The sequence below is a fragment of the Pleurodeles waltl genome, chromosome 8 (genome assembly GCF_031143425.1).
Source record: "Pleurodeles waltl isolate 20211129_DDA chromosome 8, aPleWal1.hap1.20221129, whole genome shotgun sequence".
Taxonomy (NCBI): Eukaryota; Metazoa; Chordata; class Amphibia; order Caudata; family Salamandridae; genus Pleurodeles; species Pleurodeles waltl.
Genome location: NC_090447.1, coordinates 309329222 through 309347368, shown reverse-complemented (window position 1 = coordinate 309347368; position 18147 = coordinate 309329222).

Below are 18147 nucleotides of genomic sequence, written 5' to 3'. Positions count from 1 at the left end.
ATTATGAACACGGCGGTAAAAACTGCCGTGTTCATGCTGGCGGTCAAAACACTGACCGCCAGCGTCCCCCAGATCCCCGATGGCCGTATTAAGAACATTCCTGTGGGCCGGCGGGCAGAAACATTGTTTCCGCCCGCCAGCACACAGGAAGGCCTGGCCGGACATTGACGGTGGCTCCACAAGGAGCCGCCGCCAATGCCTCTGTGCGGCGGGTGCAGCTGCACCCGTCGCGCAGGTCGGGCAGGGACCTGCGCGATGGGGCACTGCGCCAGGGCCCCTGCAAAGCCCATACCAAGCACATGGGCAGTGCAGTGGCCCCCAGGGGTGCCCCGGTGGACCCCTTCGGCCGCTGTCCTGTCGGATAATGTTTCTGACCACCGCCAGGCTGCCTGACAGAGGCAGCCTGGCGGTGAGTGAGGGCTGCCGATGGCGGCCCTCATGGGGTACATTATATGGCGGTGTGGCCCGCCATGCCGACTGGCAGTTTTACCCACCACCGCCGGCATGGCGGACCACACCGCCATGTTCATAATGACCGCCAAAGTCTCTTTCAAGCACAAAGTACCTGGTTTGCGTGAAAAATCTCTGCAAAGGGCCGAAGAGGAGGAGATGCGCGGAAACAAAGGGCTGTGCGTCGATTTCTCGGGCTGCACAAGGTGATGCGTTGTTTCATTTTCACGCAGGAACGGCTGTGCGTCAATTTCTGACGCTCGGTCGTGGATCCTCTTCAGGTTGTGGGGTTTTCAGATGCCCCGGGGACGATGCGTGGATTTCTGGCATTGCTAGGACAAAGTCACGGGAGCTGCATCGATCCGGTAAGTGTTCATTGAATTTTCTACAGCACGGCAGGCGCTGCGTCGATTCCTCTCTGGAAGTCGGGCTGTGTCGTTCCGGTTCAGCTATGCGGCACTCCGGTGAGGCCGTGCGCCGAAGTTCCGGTCGCTACGCTGGCATTGCATCGATCCTCTCGTTGCGAAGTCGGGCTGCGTGGTTCCGGTTTGGCTTGCGGTGACATTTTCACCACGAGGCTGGCTTTGTGTTGTTTCTGGCAGGCTGTGCGTCAAATTTCATCACACAAGGAGCCCTTCTTGTAGAGATGAAGTCTTCTTGGTCCTGAGACTTCAGGAAATAGGAGGCAAGATCTATCCAAGCCCTTGGAGAGCACTTCTTCACCACAACCAGAGAGCAGCATGGCAGCAGGGCAACAGCAAGGCAGCAGTCCTTCACAGAAAGCAGACAGGTGAGTCCTCTGAGCAGCCAAGCAGGTCTTCTTGGCAGGATGCAGGTTCTGGTTCAGGTTCTCTTCTCCAGGAAGTGTCTAGTTGGTAGGGGCAGAGGCCCTGTTTTTATACCAAAATGTGCTTTTGAAGTAGGGGAGACTTCAAAGAGTGGCTTCGGAGTGCACCAGGTCCCCTTTCAGTTGAATCCTGTCTGCCAGGGTCCCAGTAGGGGGTGTGGAAGTCCTTTGTGTGAGAGCAGGCCCTCCACCCTCCCAGCCCAGTAAGACCCATTCAAAATGCAGATATATGCAATTGAGGCTGAGTATCCTGTGTTTGGGGTGTGTCTGGGTGAATGCAAAAGAAGCTTTCAACTAAACCCAGCCAGATGTGGGAATGCAAGGCATAGAAAGATTTAAGTACAGAGAAATACTCACTTTCTAAAAGTGGCATTTCTAAAATTGTAATATTAAATCCAACTTCGCCAGTCAGCAGGATTTTGTATCACCATTCTGGCCATACTAAATATGACCTTCCTACTCCTTTCAGCTCAGCAGCTACCACTCAAGCAATGTATGAGGGCAGCCCCAATGTTAGCCTGTGAAGGAAGCAGGCCTCACAGTAGTGCAAAAACGAATTTAGGAGTTTTACACTACCAGGACATGTAAACTACATAGGTACATGTCCTGCCTTTTGCCTACACAGCACCCTGCCCTAGGGGTTACCCAGGGCACACCTTAAGGGTAACTTATATGTTAAAAAAGTAGAGTTTTAGGCTAGGCAAGTACTTTTAGAAGCCAAGTCAAATTGATAGTGAAACTGCACACACAGGACTTGCAATGGCAGGCCTGGGACAAGGTTAAGGGGCTACTTAAGTGGGTGCACAATCAGTGCTGCATGCCCACTAGTAGCTTTTAATCTACAGGCCCTGGGCACAAATAGTGCATGCTACTAGGGACTTATAAGTAAATTAAATAGCCCAATTGGGTATGATCCAATGTTACCACGTTTAAAGGGAGAGAGCATATGCACTTTAGCACTGGTTAGCAGTGGTAAAGTGTGCAGAGTCTAATAACAAGCAAAAACAGTATCTCAAAAGTGGAGGGAGGCAGGCAAAAAGTTAGGGGTGACCACCCTAAGGCTGTCAGGTGTGACACCGACCCTATGATGCTGTCTTCTTGCCCTTGAGTGCTGATGTAAGAAATAAAGAATATAACAAAATAGATAAGGGGTACAGTTAATTTCCTAGAAAATATTTTGATAGGCAAAGGTAAATTAAGTAACATATTGACATTGTACTTTCCTAAATCAGATTTCCTGTAATATTGAGTTGACCTATTTCTAATATCCGAAACCTTACCAAAGCCCTATTCTAAATTTCCAAAACTACATCTGGAAATGCTAATGCATGGCAATGAATGATCTTTGCTTCACAAATCGCAACCTTTTTTGATGGGCCAGCTAAGTCAGTTTCCCTTTTCAATGCATAGATGCATACTATACATCACTTGGAGATTGCTTGGGACTGTGCGAGCTACATAAAAGAAAGACAACGAGAATGCTAACTCACTGATGTTATGTTACTACTACTACCACAGTACCACTATCTTAGTGACAGGAGGACAGAGAAGTCAGCATGACTTCTTAAACAATCAGACCAAGTGAGCCCCTACATAAATGTCTAAAACTGAGTAGCAGCCAGCACCTGGCTCGCTTAAATTGGATCACTTGATATTCGTAACATTACATGAACTTAACTTACTTGAGTATGAGCAGCATACTATTTGTTAGGACATAACAAAATTAGTAATAATTACTAGTACTTACCAAGCCTCACTACCTGGACTCCCAGTTGGTCGAGCAGGTCCTGCTCCCAGTCAAAGAACCACAGTACGCCTGCAAATGTAATAGTGAACCCTCCCCCATAGCAGCTGATGCTCCCGCAGGCCGTACCCACTGATCTTCCTGCTGCCTGCAGCCACAATGGAGGGGAGAATGCTCTGCAAAAAAAAGCAGTGAGCCCACCTCCTCCTCACTGAAAAAGGCATGAGGCTGCACACCCTGGTGGCACTGGTGCCCGCAGGGTGTGCGGTTAGCTCCCACACCTCTCCCATACTCTGCCATGGCACTGAGTGGGAATAAAACAAAGGCAGAAAAGAGAAGGAATAGAGAGGAAGAAGTAAGGAAGTTAGGGGAAAACAAAAAAAGGACAAAAAGTCACAGAAAAAAAGAGGCAGAAACGTAAAATACATAAACACAAATACACACACTAATGCATAAATGTAAAACAGGGTAGGATGAGTAGGATAAAGTAAGGACTGCAAAGATACTGATTAGATTGAAAAGTAGGCCCAGAACCAGTATTTTTCTTACCAATCTGTGAGGCATACGTAAGTCAGATATATGAGTGTTGAGGAGGCGCATTTGCTAATACCAAAGACTCCTCAAGAGGCAAGTGATAGGAGTCAAAAATAGGGGGAGATGGAAAAAGTACCCCTTGCCTCTTGTCCCATATATCTTGTGTGAATTAAATACCAGTGACGAGTAGCCAGGGTGGTGTTTTGCAGTTATCTCAAGCACCCATATCGATTGTTACTCAGTGTACTGATCATACAGGGTACTTTTGTTGAGCCTTCTGAATTGAGGAAACAACATGGCAGGCTTGGCCTGTGTCTAATCTATACTTAGCACATGCATTAACTGAGGTTAAACAATATAAATTAATAAATTGACAACCACTTTTTTAATAGTGTTTCCTTCATCTGCTTGGCTCTCTTCAATATGTTGCATGTGTTTTCTGTGTGGTCCTTGAGATGGAATTTTTCAAATTTTTGCAGCATTATGCAGCATGGAGAGCAGGACAATGATTTTGCAATTGTTATGGAGTATATATTTGAGATTGCCACTGGAAACAGGCAGAGAACCAAATGTGAATTTTATTAAACAAAAATTGTGCCCAGTAAATCTCTGAATCTCATGAGAGTCCTGTTGTATTTATTCTCACTGTAACTTTGGAAAAGCAGGACTTGATTGTAAGGCATAAGCACAGTGGCCTGTGGAATCCGTACACATAAGTATATTACAAGACTGGTGTGCAACCAAAGTATAGCCACTGAATGACAAATTTCAGGCACCCACCAAAAAGCCAATTTATTTCTCTCTGCATGCCTTCTTTGTGCATCGTATGTTGCTCCTGTGTTGAATGCAGGAATCAAGCAATGACCAAGCAAGGTTACAAAAGAACGGGTGACTAATAAATCAGCAGTGCAAGCTTTAAGACATCATGGCTCATATTTATGAAAAATGACGCACAACTGCGCTAGTGCAGTTGTGCATCAACATTTTCAACACAAGTTAACGTCATTCCCTAGCGCCAACCGTGTGCCATATTACAAAATGACGCACAATGGCGCTAAGGAATAGTTAGCATTAAAAAAATTATGCTAACCATTGCGACATGCCTTAAGGAAAAATTAGGCTAATGCTGCACAAGTGGCTCAAAACGGGTTAGTGCCATTCTTTTACCACATTAGCATAAAAAACAACGCACAAGCAAGAAACATACAAATTGAAACACAAGATGGAGATTGCAGGCCAGGAGAGACCCCAGGGAGACACCAATCACCCAACTACCAGACAGGAGGGTCCAGCAAAGTCCCAAGAGAAGGAGAAGAGTAAGCACAAGTGTATGCTGTCAAAAGATCCTCTCCCACCTTCTGCGCTGCATTTGTGGCTGCTATCGTGGTGTTTGCGGTTGCTGTGGTGATGGAGGGACCTGTTGTTGTTGCTGACATCTGGGGCATGTGCCAAGCTGTACCAGTAACATTACAATGTTTTCCTGGAGGCTGCAAATGTGCCTTCTCAGTGTTTTCCTTAAGTGGTGGTCAGTGGGCCTCTTTTTAACGCCTGGTCTGATCAAGCGTTAAAATTTTACGCTAATCGGCCTTCTCATCATTTTTTGGGTCCCCTTCCTTAGTGTGTGTATTTTTAGCGTAAGGAGGTAAAAATGGCACTAGAGGGCTAGCGTCATTTTTGGGATGGGAATGCCTACCTTGCATTTCATTGTTTCAATAGGACGCAAGGTGGGTTGACACTCCCAAAAAATTACGATGTCTCATATATTTTGATGCTAGACGGGTCTAGCTTCAAAATATAAATATGGAGTTAAGTTAGCACCTCTTTTGTGTCAATAAAAATTATGCAAAGGCAATGCTAACTTTTCAGAAATATGGGCCCATGTGTTCTAGCAGGTTTGATGTGGACATGTACGTAATCAATTTAGTCAACAACATTTGGAAAACAGGCCAACAGTGAAAACATTAAAATCAAATGCATCTTTTGCAAATTTAACTGAATGTTCCATTTAACTGAGAAAGGCATTGTGCACTTGGCCAAACATTATGCAGAAGGTATGCTGTTAAACGACTGCATGCACTGGTACGGTCCCTTGAAAAGAACCAGAGGTGCAAAAATGTTACACAGACAGATGCAGTTGCATAGCTATCTATGATGCTATGGGTGCCGTGGCACCTAGTCTCAGATGCCTGGGGAATTATCCGAATCATATTTATGGCCGTATTTTATTGCCCAAACAGTAGTGAGGGACACATTTTCCTTGAATTTACGAGGGCCCCTGCTACACTTCCTATACCACTGGGCAGGTGCTCTACCAATGGTGGTACTTCTGTCTGAATGTGGTTCGATGCTGCAACTTGTCCTTAATGCTTTCAAGGATGTCCATTATGTTGTCTTCATCTAACCAACATGCTTTCAGTACTTTTTCTTGGTCTGTGTCAGACTAGAAGTCACACGACCACCAAATCCATTGATGCCTTAACCTGGACTCATACTCAACGTCCACTGCTTTTTTGGGAGTTAGTGGAAATGTGTTTTCCTATTAGGCAGCAGCACTTCTTCTTTTGAACGGGAGAGCTAATGCAAAGGTTTCCATGGAAAAAAAAAAAAAAATCTGTTCTAAAGTATGTCTCGTTTTACGTATGAAGTACATTGTAAAACACATTGTAAGTAACCTTGAATACTGGTATGTTACGAAAATATAACCTATTTATAAACATTACAGTAAAGAGAATAATTGAAGAATTTTGTTACTTTATGAAAAAAAACTTTAAACAAAAAAAAGTCCATGAATTACAACTGTTCAAAAACTGGTGCGAAACATGCAACTCAATGTCCAATGAGCATAAACAGAATCTAAAAGCGGCCCTTAATTGTAGTAATTACTCTCGAATAATAAATTGCTACTTGCAGTGGCAATCTTGCTTGCTGAAAAGCAATATCTCGAAAGTATTATGACCAGGAAGCAGAATTCGAAGACTAATAATCAAACGAGTCTACGAAAAAACATCTAATATAATCATTGGTGCCTGAAAGACTTGCCAACAGATTATCTTCAAATGAAATCGGATGGCACACAATTATGCCTTGAATTTACAGATATTATTTTCGAATTTGTCTAGAAGACATACTTGCCACTATGGGTAAGCTAATCCATCCCAATAGCAGCAGGGGGTCCACAGTGCAAGACCCCCCTAATCTACATATGTCTAAGATAAAAGGCATATTAAAGCATTGCATGACCTGAAGATTGGCTGAAAATTCAGGGGATGTGAGGTGTATATTGCCCCTTCACTCTTGGGACCGGTAATAAAGCCAGTGGCAGAAGGAGCATGCAGCACGTCCTCTGATATACATGCCAGTTGTTCTCTCTAGTCAAATTGTGAAGAACTTGGGTTGTTGGTCGACTGGGATCTGATCCTTGGTCAAACAACAAACACAATCCTTCTCAGGGTGAGGCACATGCACACTATAAATTATCCTGTGCTCAACCCTTTGGCAGCTCGGCACAGAGAAGTCAGGCTTAACTTAGAGGCCATGTGTAAAGTATTCGTGCAACACTTCGAACAGTAATAAAGTGAACCACACACCACAAACATGATTCTGCACCAGATTAGAGAATTAGAGATTTTGTTAAAAAATAAAACTATACCAAAATGACAAAAATTCAGTCAGTAGAACCAGAGACATGAAACTTTCAAGATGTTAGGGAAAATAGCACCGAAAAGCACAAAGCGGCAACTGTGGATATCTGATATCGCAGGACCAAGACAAAGTCACTTGTTTCGGCTGACTGCAAAAGACGTCGAGCTGGCTACAGGGACTTAGGGCCAGATGTACCAAAGGAGTTTACCCATTCTGTGTCTATGGGAAAAAGCTTTCGTACATATGGCCCTTAGTTAGGCCCACTGAAGAAACTATCTTCAATCCTGTTTTTCTGAGCGTTGTGAGGAGCTGTGTTGCAAATGCCTCATCTACAGAGCGAGGTTCTGCATTGTCCTAAACGATCCCATCAACAAGGGCTTGTGATGCGAAGTCCAGTGTTGAGGATGTGTTGCACAATCTGGGCAATGTGTTGGTTATGAGGAGCTGCGAGGTTGCAATATGGATTCTTCTGTAGGCTTCAAGGCTGCCTTCGATGAGGGATGCACGGGCCTGTGTCCAGGATGCAACTTTGGTTGATACCCTGCATTGTGTGAGTATTTGGTAAATCTGGGCTGAAAAGTGAAAACATCCATAATATTCAAACTATTTCTATCAGAAGATAGCTCATTACCAGGGCCAGATTCCCTGGTGATGTCTTGGGAAGCACTGGTGCAAAAAAGCATTTCTATATGCACAGAAATATCAAGGTATTGTCCTTCCCCGTACCTTATTTTCACCTACTTTGACTTAGAATTTAAAGTAAACCTTTACAAGCAAAGTTAGTAGATATAGGTTAGCATGAAAACCTATCGGTGTTTGCATTGTTGCCACCCACACACTTTCGCACCGTTTTGATATATAAGAGCCCATTTTGTCAACTTTTCAGCATAAAATATATCTTGCAGCAGGCCGTTAAACTACGCCGCCGTTTGTATCGCTTTGCGTCTTGAAGCGTCGCAAGTGGCCACGCAAACTTCAACTAAATATGGGATCAGGTGGATCCGTAGACAGACAGTACTTCATTCCCAATTGTTGTGGCTACAATGCTAATGATTTTACTTATTTTTCTTGTGCCCCTCTTACGTCTGAATTTCCATTCATCTATTTTCTCTCGCGGTATCTGGTATGTGTGAATACAATATAAAGTAATCTAAAATATCGACAAGTTTTTTTTTATACCTTTAGGCAAGCCACTGCACCCGGCCCCTTTCTGTCCCTGAGACTGAAGCAATCATCGTCACTAAGCGGCTTCCAGCAATGATTAAGCAATGAATGTCACACGCGTTTTATGAATGAGTTTATTGGCTGGCAACAGATGCCATTGCCTGGGTTAAAGATGCATTTTTGATCATTGTGTTATATGAAACTAGCCGATTACCGTATTAACACTGACGTAGTGACACTTGATTATTTTAGTGACTCTAAACCTAAATTCACCTCGGGGCTTGTTGGGATGTATGTTGAATTTCACACGACCACAGTCACTATGAATGTCACTTGGCACTGGTGGAATGAAACCACTTTCGAGTAAAGAAAAAAAAGGAGAAGAAAACTAATGGAAGCCACATGAGTGCAATTAAGGTCATCAATTACATTAGAGATGAATATCGTGCTGCAAGAAGTTTCAATTATTGCCTGAAGCACAGCAGAGACAGTGGGGAATAATGTAGGATTCGCAGCCCTGTTGTGAAGGGCATTGCTGCAGGACACATCTGTGTAATGTCACCTCCAGCAACTACCGCTTTGCTTTTGAGCAAGAACAGATGATAGAAAATGAAGAAATATTGTGTACAGTGCAACAGATTTTCCTGTTGTGTAGTGTGGCGCACGATCATACTTGAAGGACTACTTAATTGATTTTTTTCTTTTCGAGCTCAGCAGAATCAGTGGGCGATCTTATCAGCTAAAAAAGTTGGTTTCCTCTTGAGCAATGGGGAAAGCTACTTGAACACAGATTTGTTCTATGACTAGCATAATGAAAAACCAAACGGAGAATCATATGGGTTGCTGGGACATTAAGGCCCGTATTTATACTTTTTGACGCTAAACTGCGCTAACGCAGTTTAACGCCCAAAAATTTTGCGCCGGCTAACGTCATTCTGAAGCGCCATGCGGGCGCCGTATTTATTGAATGGCGTTAGCCGGCGCAAGCAGACCGGCGCTGCCTGGTGTGCGTGGAAAAAAACCACGTACACCAGGCAGCGCCGGCGTTGGGAAAAGTGGCGCTAGGGCGTCTTAAAAATGGTGCAAGTCAGGTTGACGCAAAAAATCGCCTCCACCCGATTTGCGCCATTTTTAACGACACCCAGACGCCATTTACATGACTCCTGTCTTAGTAAAGACAGGAGTCATGCCCCCTTACCCAATGGCCATGCCCAGGGGACTTATGTCCCCTGGGCATGGTCATTGGGCATAGTGGCATGTAGGGGGGCACAAATAAGGCCCCCCTATGCCACCCAAAAAAAATAACAAAAAAAAAATGTATACTTACCTGAACTTACCTGAATGTCCCTGGGATGGGTCACTCCATCCTTGGGTGTCCTCCTGGGGTGGGCAAGGGTGGCAGGGGGGGTCCCTGGGGGCAGGGGAGGGCACCTGTGGGCTCATTTTGAGCACACAGGCCCCTTAACGCCTACCCTGACCCAGGCGTTAAAAAGTGGCGCAAATGCAGGGTTTTTTGACCCGACCACTCCCGGGCGTGATTTTTGCCCGGGAGTATAAATACGACGCATTTGCGTCGCCGTCATTTTTTTAGACGGGAACGCCTTCCTTGCATCTCATTAACGCAAGGAAGGCGTTCACGCAAAAAAATGACGCTATTTGCCCATACTTTGGCGCTAGACGCGTCTAACGCCAAAGTATAAATATGGCGTTAGTTTTGCGCCGAATTTGCGTCGAAAAAAACGACGCTAGTTCGGCGCAAACGGAGTATAAATATGCCCCTAATTGTTATCTCCACGAATGTAAAAGTCGGTTTTAATTCTTGCTGTTGAGTTGCCAAGTATTCGTCAGTGAAATTAAGTTTCCTGTTTAATCACCATCTGCTGAATAATCAATGGAGACTCGTTATTTTAAAACGATTTTTATTAAGAGCCCAGCCATAGGATTCCAGAAAATATTGGTCTCTGTGAAATCGTTCTCACTTTCTCCAGCATCTTATTTTCGATAGAGACCTCACAGCTGCCACTCTGCGACTCTTCACTTAGCTTCCAGTGTGGTGCAGCACGTCAACGGCATCTGCTCATCTCCTAATGCACATGCGCCGTCCTTGAGTCACACAAGTCGATGCACATCGAGCTCTTATTGTACCTAATTCATGATAGAGGTTTCACATTTCGCTCATATTTTGGAGATCGTCTGTTTCATCTTCAGGTGCCGGATCTGTCTGATTCTCTTGCAAAGGTAATTATAGCTCCACTAAGATAGCATACTGGTTAGGAACTAATGTTTTCAAATTAAACTAAGTGAAGATTCTTCTATGTCCCCAGCACTTCCAGTCCTCTACAAAATGCTGTCCATTTCCACCAACCTTGCTCGGCACTCAAAAAAGGTTACAAACACAGTTAACGCCATTGGGGGTCCTTTAGGCGCTTAAATGACATTAGTACCTTGTAACAAAAAATGGTCAAGAACAGTTTGCTTAACAAACGCCAGCTTTGCAGAGCTCATCATTTTGTTTTCAGTGGCTCATCCCATAGTGGTCGAGGCCCTGATAAACTCCAAATGTGACTACGGTGAATGCTCTAATTGGAGGCCTCCCCAAATTTCCACATAGCATGACTCCAGTGCATCCAAAATGCTGCTGTTTTGCAGTTTTTAGAATGTGCAAACAAGATGAATTCTCCCACTTGACAAAGACTCTTCTCTGGCTATGGCAAGGAGGGTTTTTTAAGTGTTTGGAAAAATCTGCTCCCAAATACTTGGCCCTTAAGTTTCCTAGTTCTGCTGCAGCTCTTTGAAGAATTCTAAAAAGTGTTTTTTGTCGAGAGTTCCTCTAGCTAAATGTATTTGCTGAAGGATTTTATATCGTAGGTCCTGCACTTTGGCGTCTCCACCTGCTTCAACCAAGAAAAAAACAGTCCCTTGCTGGTTTTAGAAAAGTATTTGAAAGGTGTTTTCCGTAGTTTCTTGCTGGCCTTGTTCATAGATTCTGCCGCACTTGAATATGTCCCTGCACTTCGAGTATGGATTCTAATAAATAAACAAAATACATAAATAAAAAGTGCAGCAGTGAAGTGGTTAGCTGGTGTGTGGCGTTTGTCACTGGGTTGTCCGGGGCCATGTATAAGGGATGTTCCAATGTGCTGCCGTTACCAATTCACCTCTTATGCAATGACTTCTTGGAGAGATGAACTAGGGAACTGGGGCCCAGATTTAATAACCTTTCATGCAACACAGCAAGGCTTCTTACTGTGCTGTGGTGTGTGAAAGGGAGAGAGCAGAAATGTTCAATTCTACTAAGATATGGTGCACTTCTACTCTCTCATAGTGCTGGCCACTCCAGATAGTCTTGTGCCAATGCTGACACTCTTGTGCAATGGTACAAAAGAGATTGCTTTTTGGGAAGGATTATTTCTGTACAGGAAGGAATACCTTCTTGCACAAAAACAATCCTTAGAGGCATATTCCTCTTTCTAAGAGTGGTGCAGAATGCCAATGGGATTTAGATATTGGCAGATGAGACGTCTGTCACCGTTGTGACGGAGTAACACATATGCGAATATCTAAATGGGCCCTAAGTGTGGGGCACTTCTCATTATAATAAAAATATGTGTGTGTATGTGTAAGTTGCCACGTTGCATTTATTTAGTAACATCCTCATTTGTGTTCCTGTATGTTTTATCTAGGCATATACTCCTCACCCAAAAATTCTAAATCTAAGGTGGGATACGGGGAAGGATTTGATAAGCTGAGTCTAGGGATGGCACCTGGACTACTTCATATTTTGTATCAGAATCTCATTACTTACCATCTCTCTTTATTTGTTAGAGGCACACAGACTCCAGCTTTAACAACCAGAGAAGGAACAGTTAAAAGTGCCTGCCCACCAAAGGACCAAACAAGTGAAGAACATTGTTTCATGTTTTTTTCCTTTCTCCTGACCACTGGCCTGGTTTGAGTCATTAGCGCAAATCAAGTGATCAGTGGTTAGGTGGCATAGGGCTTCAGCTTCTGACACATCCGCTCATTCCTACAGGATTGACACTGCCTAGCAAACAAAACTACTGAACAGGTTAGCAACATATTGATACAGAATGGCAGGCCCATGAACTTATCTTGTCTGAGCAAGATGGAATCCCAGAACCAGTCATTGCTAATGTGGTTGACCTCTTAGTGGCATTACACACACATGAAATGAGATTCAGAGCAGCCTGAGTAGCATTAGTCAGAGAAAAAGACAAACTACAGGTGGGGGTACAGGGCCAAAATTCCAGCTTAACCCTCCCATCTTTGTTCGTCTAGATCCACACACTACACCATTGAAAGCAGAGTGTGCTACTGGAGGAGTTAATCCAAAACCAATGATACAGATAATCACAGCCTTTAGCACAACCTGAATAGCTTTGTGAGGAGCCCTCAAAATGTTCTACCTTTTTTAATCCATTCCAGTTGCATTTCATGTGTAAATCAGCTTACTTCCCGAATGATCAGTCCAGGGTGGCATTTGTTGTCTCTTATTTGGGGGGTACCCCAGATTCCTGGTCTATTCTACTGGTGAAAAGGGATGATCTGCGCTTGTACATTTATTCAAATTTTAGAGCAAAGATGAAAAAGGTTGTGGATAAACACAATTTTACCCAATCTGTAGATACAGTGTAATTAAATCTCAAATGAGGTAATCAGGACCTTCTTTCTTATCTGACCACTATTAATCAACTGGCAGCTGAGTCTGGGTGGTCTGAGAAGAAAAGAGCTTTGCTTGGATTAGTAGTCAAATTAGGCCATCAATTAGAAGCAAGAAAGAGAGATAGAAGTAAATCAGTCCAAAAGGTAGTGATAATTAGGGAGGATAAATCTGAATTAAAAACTGTGGATCAAGGTGAGCCAATGCAGATTGGAGGAATCCATGTCCAATGTTCCCTCCAAATTTATTTCTCTATCTGCAGCAAGAGACTGTCTGCATGTGCACTTCCCTCGGCCATGTGTGTGCAAAATTGAAGTACAGTGTCTGTCAATATGCCAGCCACCTATCAATTTCTGAAAATACTCGGTTTTGGGTTGGAATATTTGATGTGTTGCTGATGCAGTTTTCCTTTATACAAAATGGTACAGTTTTAAAGTAGTTTTACCTGAATGTTTTATCAAAATAGAATATTTTGTTGGAAAATAGCTTGAAATATTGTAAAAATTCACACAATTTTAAATGCCATCCCATTTTGACATTCTAACTCACAATGGATATAATGGGATTTAGATTTTGGCAGACATGACATCTGTCACCATTGTGACAGAGTAGCTTGTCTGCCAAGTTCTAAATTAGGCTCTCAATTTGGTCTTTATGAGTTCCTCATTATGCCTTCAGATTTTTCAACACCCTGGATGCTGTCCAATACTTCATAAATGAATTGCTACATTAATTTATAGACATATATGCTGTGTTCTATATTGATGACATTTTGATCTACTTAAATTCCCCCACCAAACATATACTGACCATATGAGATCTATTTTACATAAAATACCAGGAAATACCATCTTTTTGCCAAACTGGAGAAATGTATGTTTCATGTTTTGGAAATAATTTTTTTTGAATGTATCATCTCTCTTACTGGTATTCACATGGATAGAAAGAAGTTAAGGCCATTAAAACATTGGAAATCCACTTGATCAAGGAAGGAGGCTTCCACAATTTCTGTCAGCACTTCATTAATCAGTACCCAGTCATAGTTTCTCTTTTAACACATCCATTATTAAAGGCTAGAAAGTTTCCATGGGATTCAGGAGATGAAAGAGCTTTTCAGATTTTGTCATTGTCACAGTGTTTAGTCATCGTGTCTTGTCACACCCATATATTGTGGTGGTGGATGCATCACTAAGGGGCATTGGATAGAGATTGTCACAACCGGATCCTGATACTGGACAGTTACATCCTGTTGCCTACGTCTTTTGTAAGTTGAAACTCAAAGAATCAAATTACACTGTAGAAGACAGGAAATTAACAGCTATATAAGTAGCATTTGAAAAATGAGTCACCACTTGTTGGGGACACACCGCACTACCATAATTTAGCCTGATCACCGCAATCTTCAATTTTTTGAGTCAGCCCAAGCTCTGTCTGCTAGACAGTAACATTGGTCACAGTTATTTAATGACTGCGACTTCATGATCACTTTTCATGCAGGAAGAAACAATGGAAAAGCAGATACCTTGTCACGGTATAGGTAGTCCCCTATTGAACACCTAGTTCAGCCTCCCAATATCTTCCCAACCAAAAACATCTGGGACTTATCATAGCTGATGAATTTGTGACTCAGGTCCAATGGGAGCAAAGTACTGAGGAAAGTCAGGAAATATTAGTACAACCTGCTGGTATTCAGAAGAATGATTTGCATGTTGTAAAGAAAGCTCCATGTCTTTCTACAAATTTTTTACGAGAACAGGCCTTACTGTAGACTCAATCTAGTCATTTAGTAGGGCATCCAGAGGAGAGTGAGAATCTAGATTTGGTGATAAAATGTTGTTATTGGCTTATGATAGTTAAAGATACCAAGAAATTTGTAGAGACCTGTGCAATATGAGCTCAGAGTAAGGTTTCCCATGCAGCTCACACTGGTTTACTCCAACCTATTCCAGCTCCACAACGTTCATGGCATACAGTTTACCTCAATGTCATTGTACAGTTACTGAACACCGTTGAGGGATTCAACACAGTTCTAGTAACTATTGACAATTTAACTAAAATAGCAAGTTTTACACCTCTTAAAGGATTGTCATATTGAGAGAATCAATAAATGCCTGGAACAGGATTTATGATGTGAAATCGTGAAAGATTATGCAGATTGGTGGGGTTGGTTATGGAATACAGAATTTGGTTGCAATAATTATACTAGCAAGTGTTCAGGTTTTTTACCCTTTTTCTGTACTTGTCGTTTTCACCCTAAATTGATGAATGCTGACATTCAAATACCTAACTTAGTACCTCTAGCTCATGGGTTCTATGTACACTTCATTGATACCCTCACCACTGCTCAATATGATTTAAAACAAGCCAAGAAAATGTATAACTAATTTGCAGACAGGCATAGGAAACCTGATATGTCACACAACACTGGAAGTGAGGTTTAGTTATCTACCAAATATTTATGTCTTAAAGGTAAAAATAAATGTCAGCATGGGTTCATAAGGCCTTTTAAGATCCTAAAAGTGATAAATTCTATTCTGCTATAAAACTAGAGCTACCTCCTACACTATCAGCACCACCAGTGTTTGATGTTTCCCTGATCAAACCTGTAACTGAAGGAACTTGCTTATCAAATACACCACATCCAGCAGAAATAGAGGGGCATGCAGAGTAATATGTTAAAATAAATATATCATATTTTAAAAGAGTTAGACAACACATATTCTATCTTGCTGATCGGAAAGGCCATTGTAGTGGGAGTGTGCCCTAAGAACCCATGGGTCACATACATGCTACTTGCCAGTCAAAAAAGTTCCATTTAAACATCCCACCAAGTCCAAACTCATGAGGAACACCTTGGGGTCGACTGCACTGTCATGTGTGCCTTGGCTCATTCATGAGTGCGCTGACATACCCATGATCAGGAAATGGATTTCTGCACAGGACACAGTCTGTCCTTTCTGAGTGCATCATATGGGTCGGGTGGCCACACCCACCTTTAAGTCTGTAGACCTTGCATTTTTGGCATTTGGACGTAGCAAGGTTAAAAGCTGTGCTCATAGACCAATTATTTTTCTGCTATTATGATGCTTACCTGTAATACTGACAATGCTGCTTGATACTATTCTGTAATACTTACCTTGCTGTTTCATTCTTGTTTTCCTTGGTAATCTTTTGGCTGACAGCCTGCTCTGGAGCATCTTAATGCTAGCTTGAAGTCCTTGTTTTCAGCTGGTTTCCTACCTTTTGGGTAGCCCTGAGCTTGGTCTGTACCATCATATTGCTTCACCGCTTCATATAAGTAATTTCTTTCTGTTTGTTATGCTTAGACTATAGTCCTAAAAGACTTAGGACTGATTTATATCTTGACAGTATGTGTACCCCATTGTAATGGAGAAGGAGTATACAGACCACCAAGATAAAAGTCTGACCACCTGATTTATATGTGCGCACACCATAGGTTTAATCATGACGGAGTCTGCTTCATGATTAAACCTCTCTGATGGCCTGGTGCAGTAATCAGGCAATCAGAGGCAGACTTCTAATTTCGCCCACCTGATTTAGATGGGTGGAAATAGAGGTCATTTTTCACTGCCCGTAACTACTATGAAAACGGTGGTGGCAAGAAGCTGTGAAAACTGCTAAATGTGGCCGTACCATAGAAGAGGACTCACACTGCGATGCAAGCATGCAATTTTTTATTTTCTAGAATAACATTCAGCTTCAGGAATGCTCTAGGATGCCAGCCATGTAGCTGACACAGCTAGCCTGAATGCCTGTTGTACTAGCCTTTCCAGTAGAATTGTGTAATCAATAATGTCACAGGCTTGGGAGAGCTAAAGGAGTGTAAGGGCTGTTTTATTTTCCTTGTCCATAGACCAGAGGAGCTTATCCCTTCTGTTAGATAAGGCTGCAATCTCAATGGCCTAAATCCAGACTGTTGCTCATATAGGGGATGGTTTAGTTCCATGTGCATTGTTATATGATCTTCCCATTTAAAGGGAGGTTAGAGATTTGTCTGTAATTTGCCAATATTTTCAAGTCTGCAGACCGTTTCTTGACTCCAGAGTGGCAGGAGTAACTGATTCTTTTTTTAACATCTATCACTGTAAAAGGGAGAAGTTGTTTGATACATGAGGGAGGGCATAGGCTTATTGGTAAATTGCAGAATTGTATTTTGTAGGCCTTCTTTAACAACTCAGTGGCCTTTAGAAGGCTGAGTGAAGGGAAGGCAGACAGTGATGGTAAGTTTGGAAGATAAATAGCTTATCCCCGGTAGAGGAAGAGAGACAGATGTTGGTGATTTTGGGTTCCAAGTATTTAATTAGTGCTTCTCAATATTGTTGAGATATTGCATGGCTTGTTTTCTTAGAGAATCCGGGTTAAATAGTCTGTGACAATTGTTGAAGAACTAATTATTCAGAGTGACTGCCTCATTGATGCACTTGGCATAGTAATCTTTTTGATAGGTGTACCTGAAATTGACTAGTTGTTCTTTAATCAACAGTTCATTAAATTATACAAATACTTGCTTTTAGAGCAAAATGTCGGTTTCCAGTATCTCTGATGATATTTTTTACTTGAAAATACAATTTGAGTAAAAAACATCTCACAAGTTAGTAGCAGGAAACTAATTCAAGCCTCTCAGTAAGACGTTTTCTGTGCAAACAAGTCTCCCATATGCAAAAAATATTTGTTAACAAAAAGTCTGGGAACTAAGCAAATTTGGATTAAATTAAATTTCACTCAGGCTTACTGTTGGAAGTAACCATAGTTTGTGTGGTGTACCCCCAGACCTTTGCCTTGATAGATTTTGCTATCTGTAGACCTCTATGCCCAAAGGTGTTAGGTAGGGGGAGTTGTTCCATTCATCTGGCAGGTGATGATTTGGACTCTGCCCAAGCATTTAATTAACTTCAAAAAGGCCTACCCTGTCTCAGACAAATGTTAGCTGACACCTGAGTATGGCCTTTTTTGCCATCCCACCTCCATCCAGGAAGCCTTCAATCCCAGTGGGTGAAGAGTTTTCCCGAGAACTGGGTTAGAAAGACCACAGAGGAGGGGTTGCTCATATCAATGGCTATATAT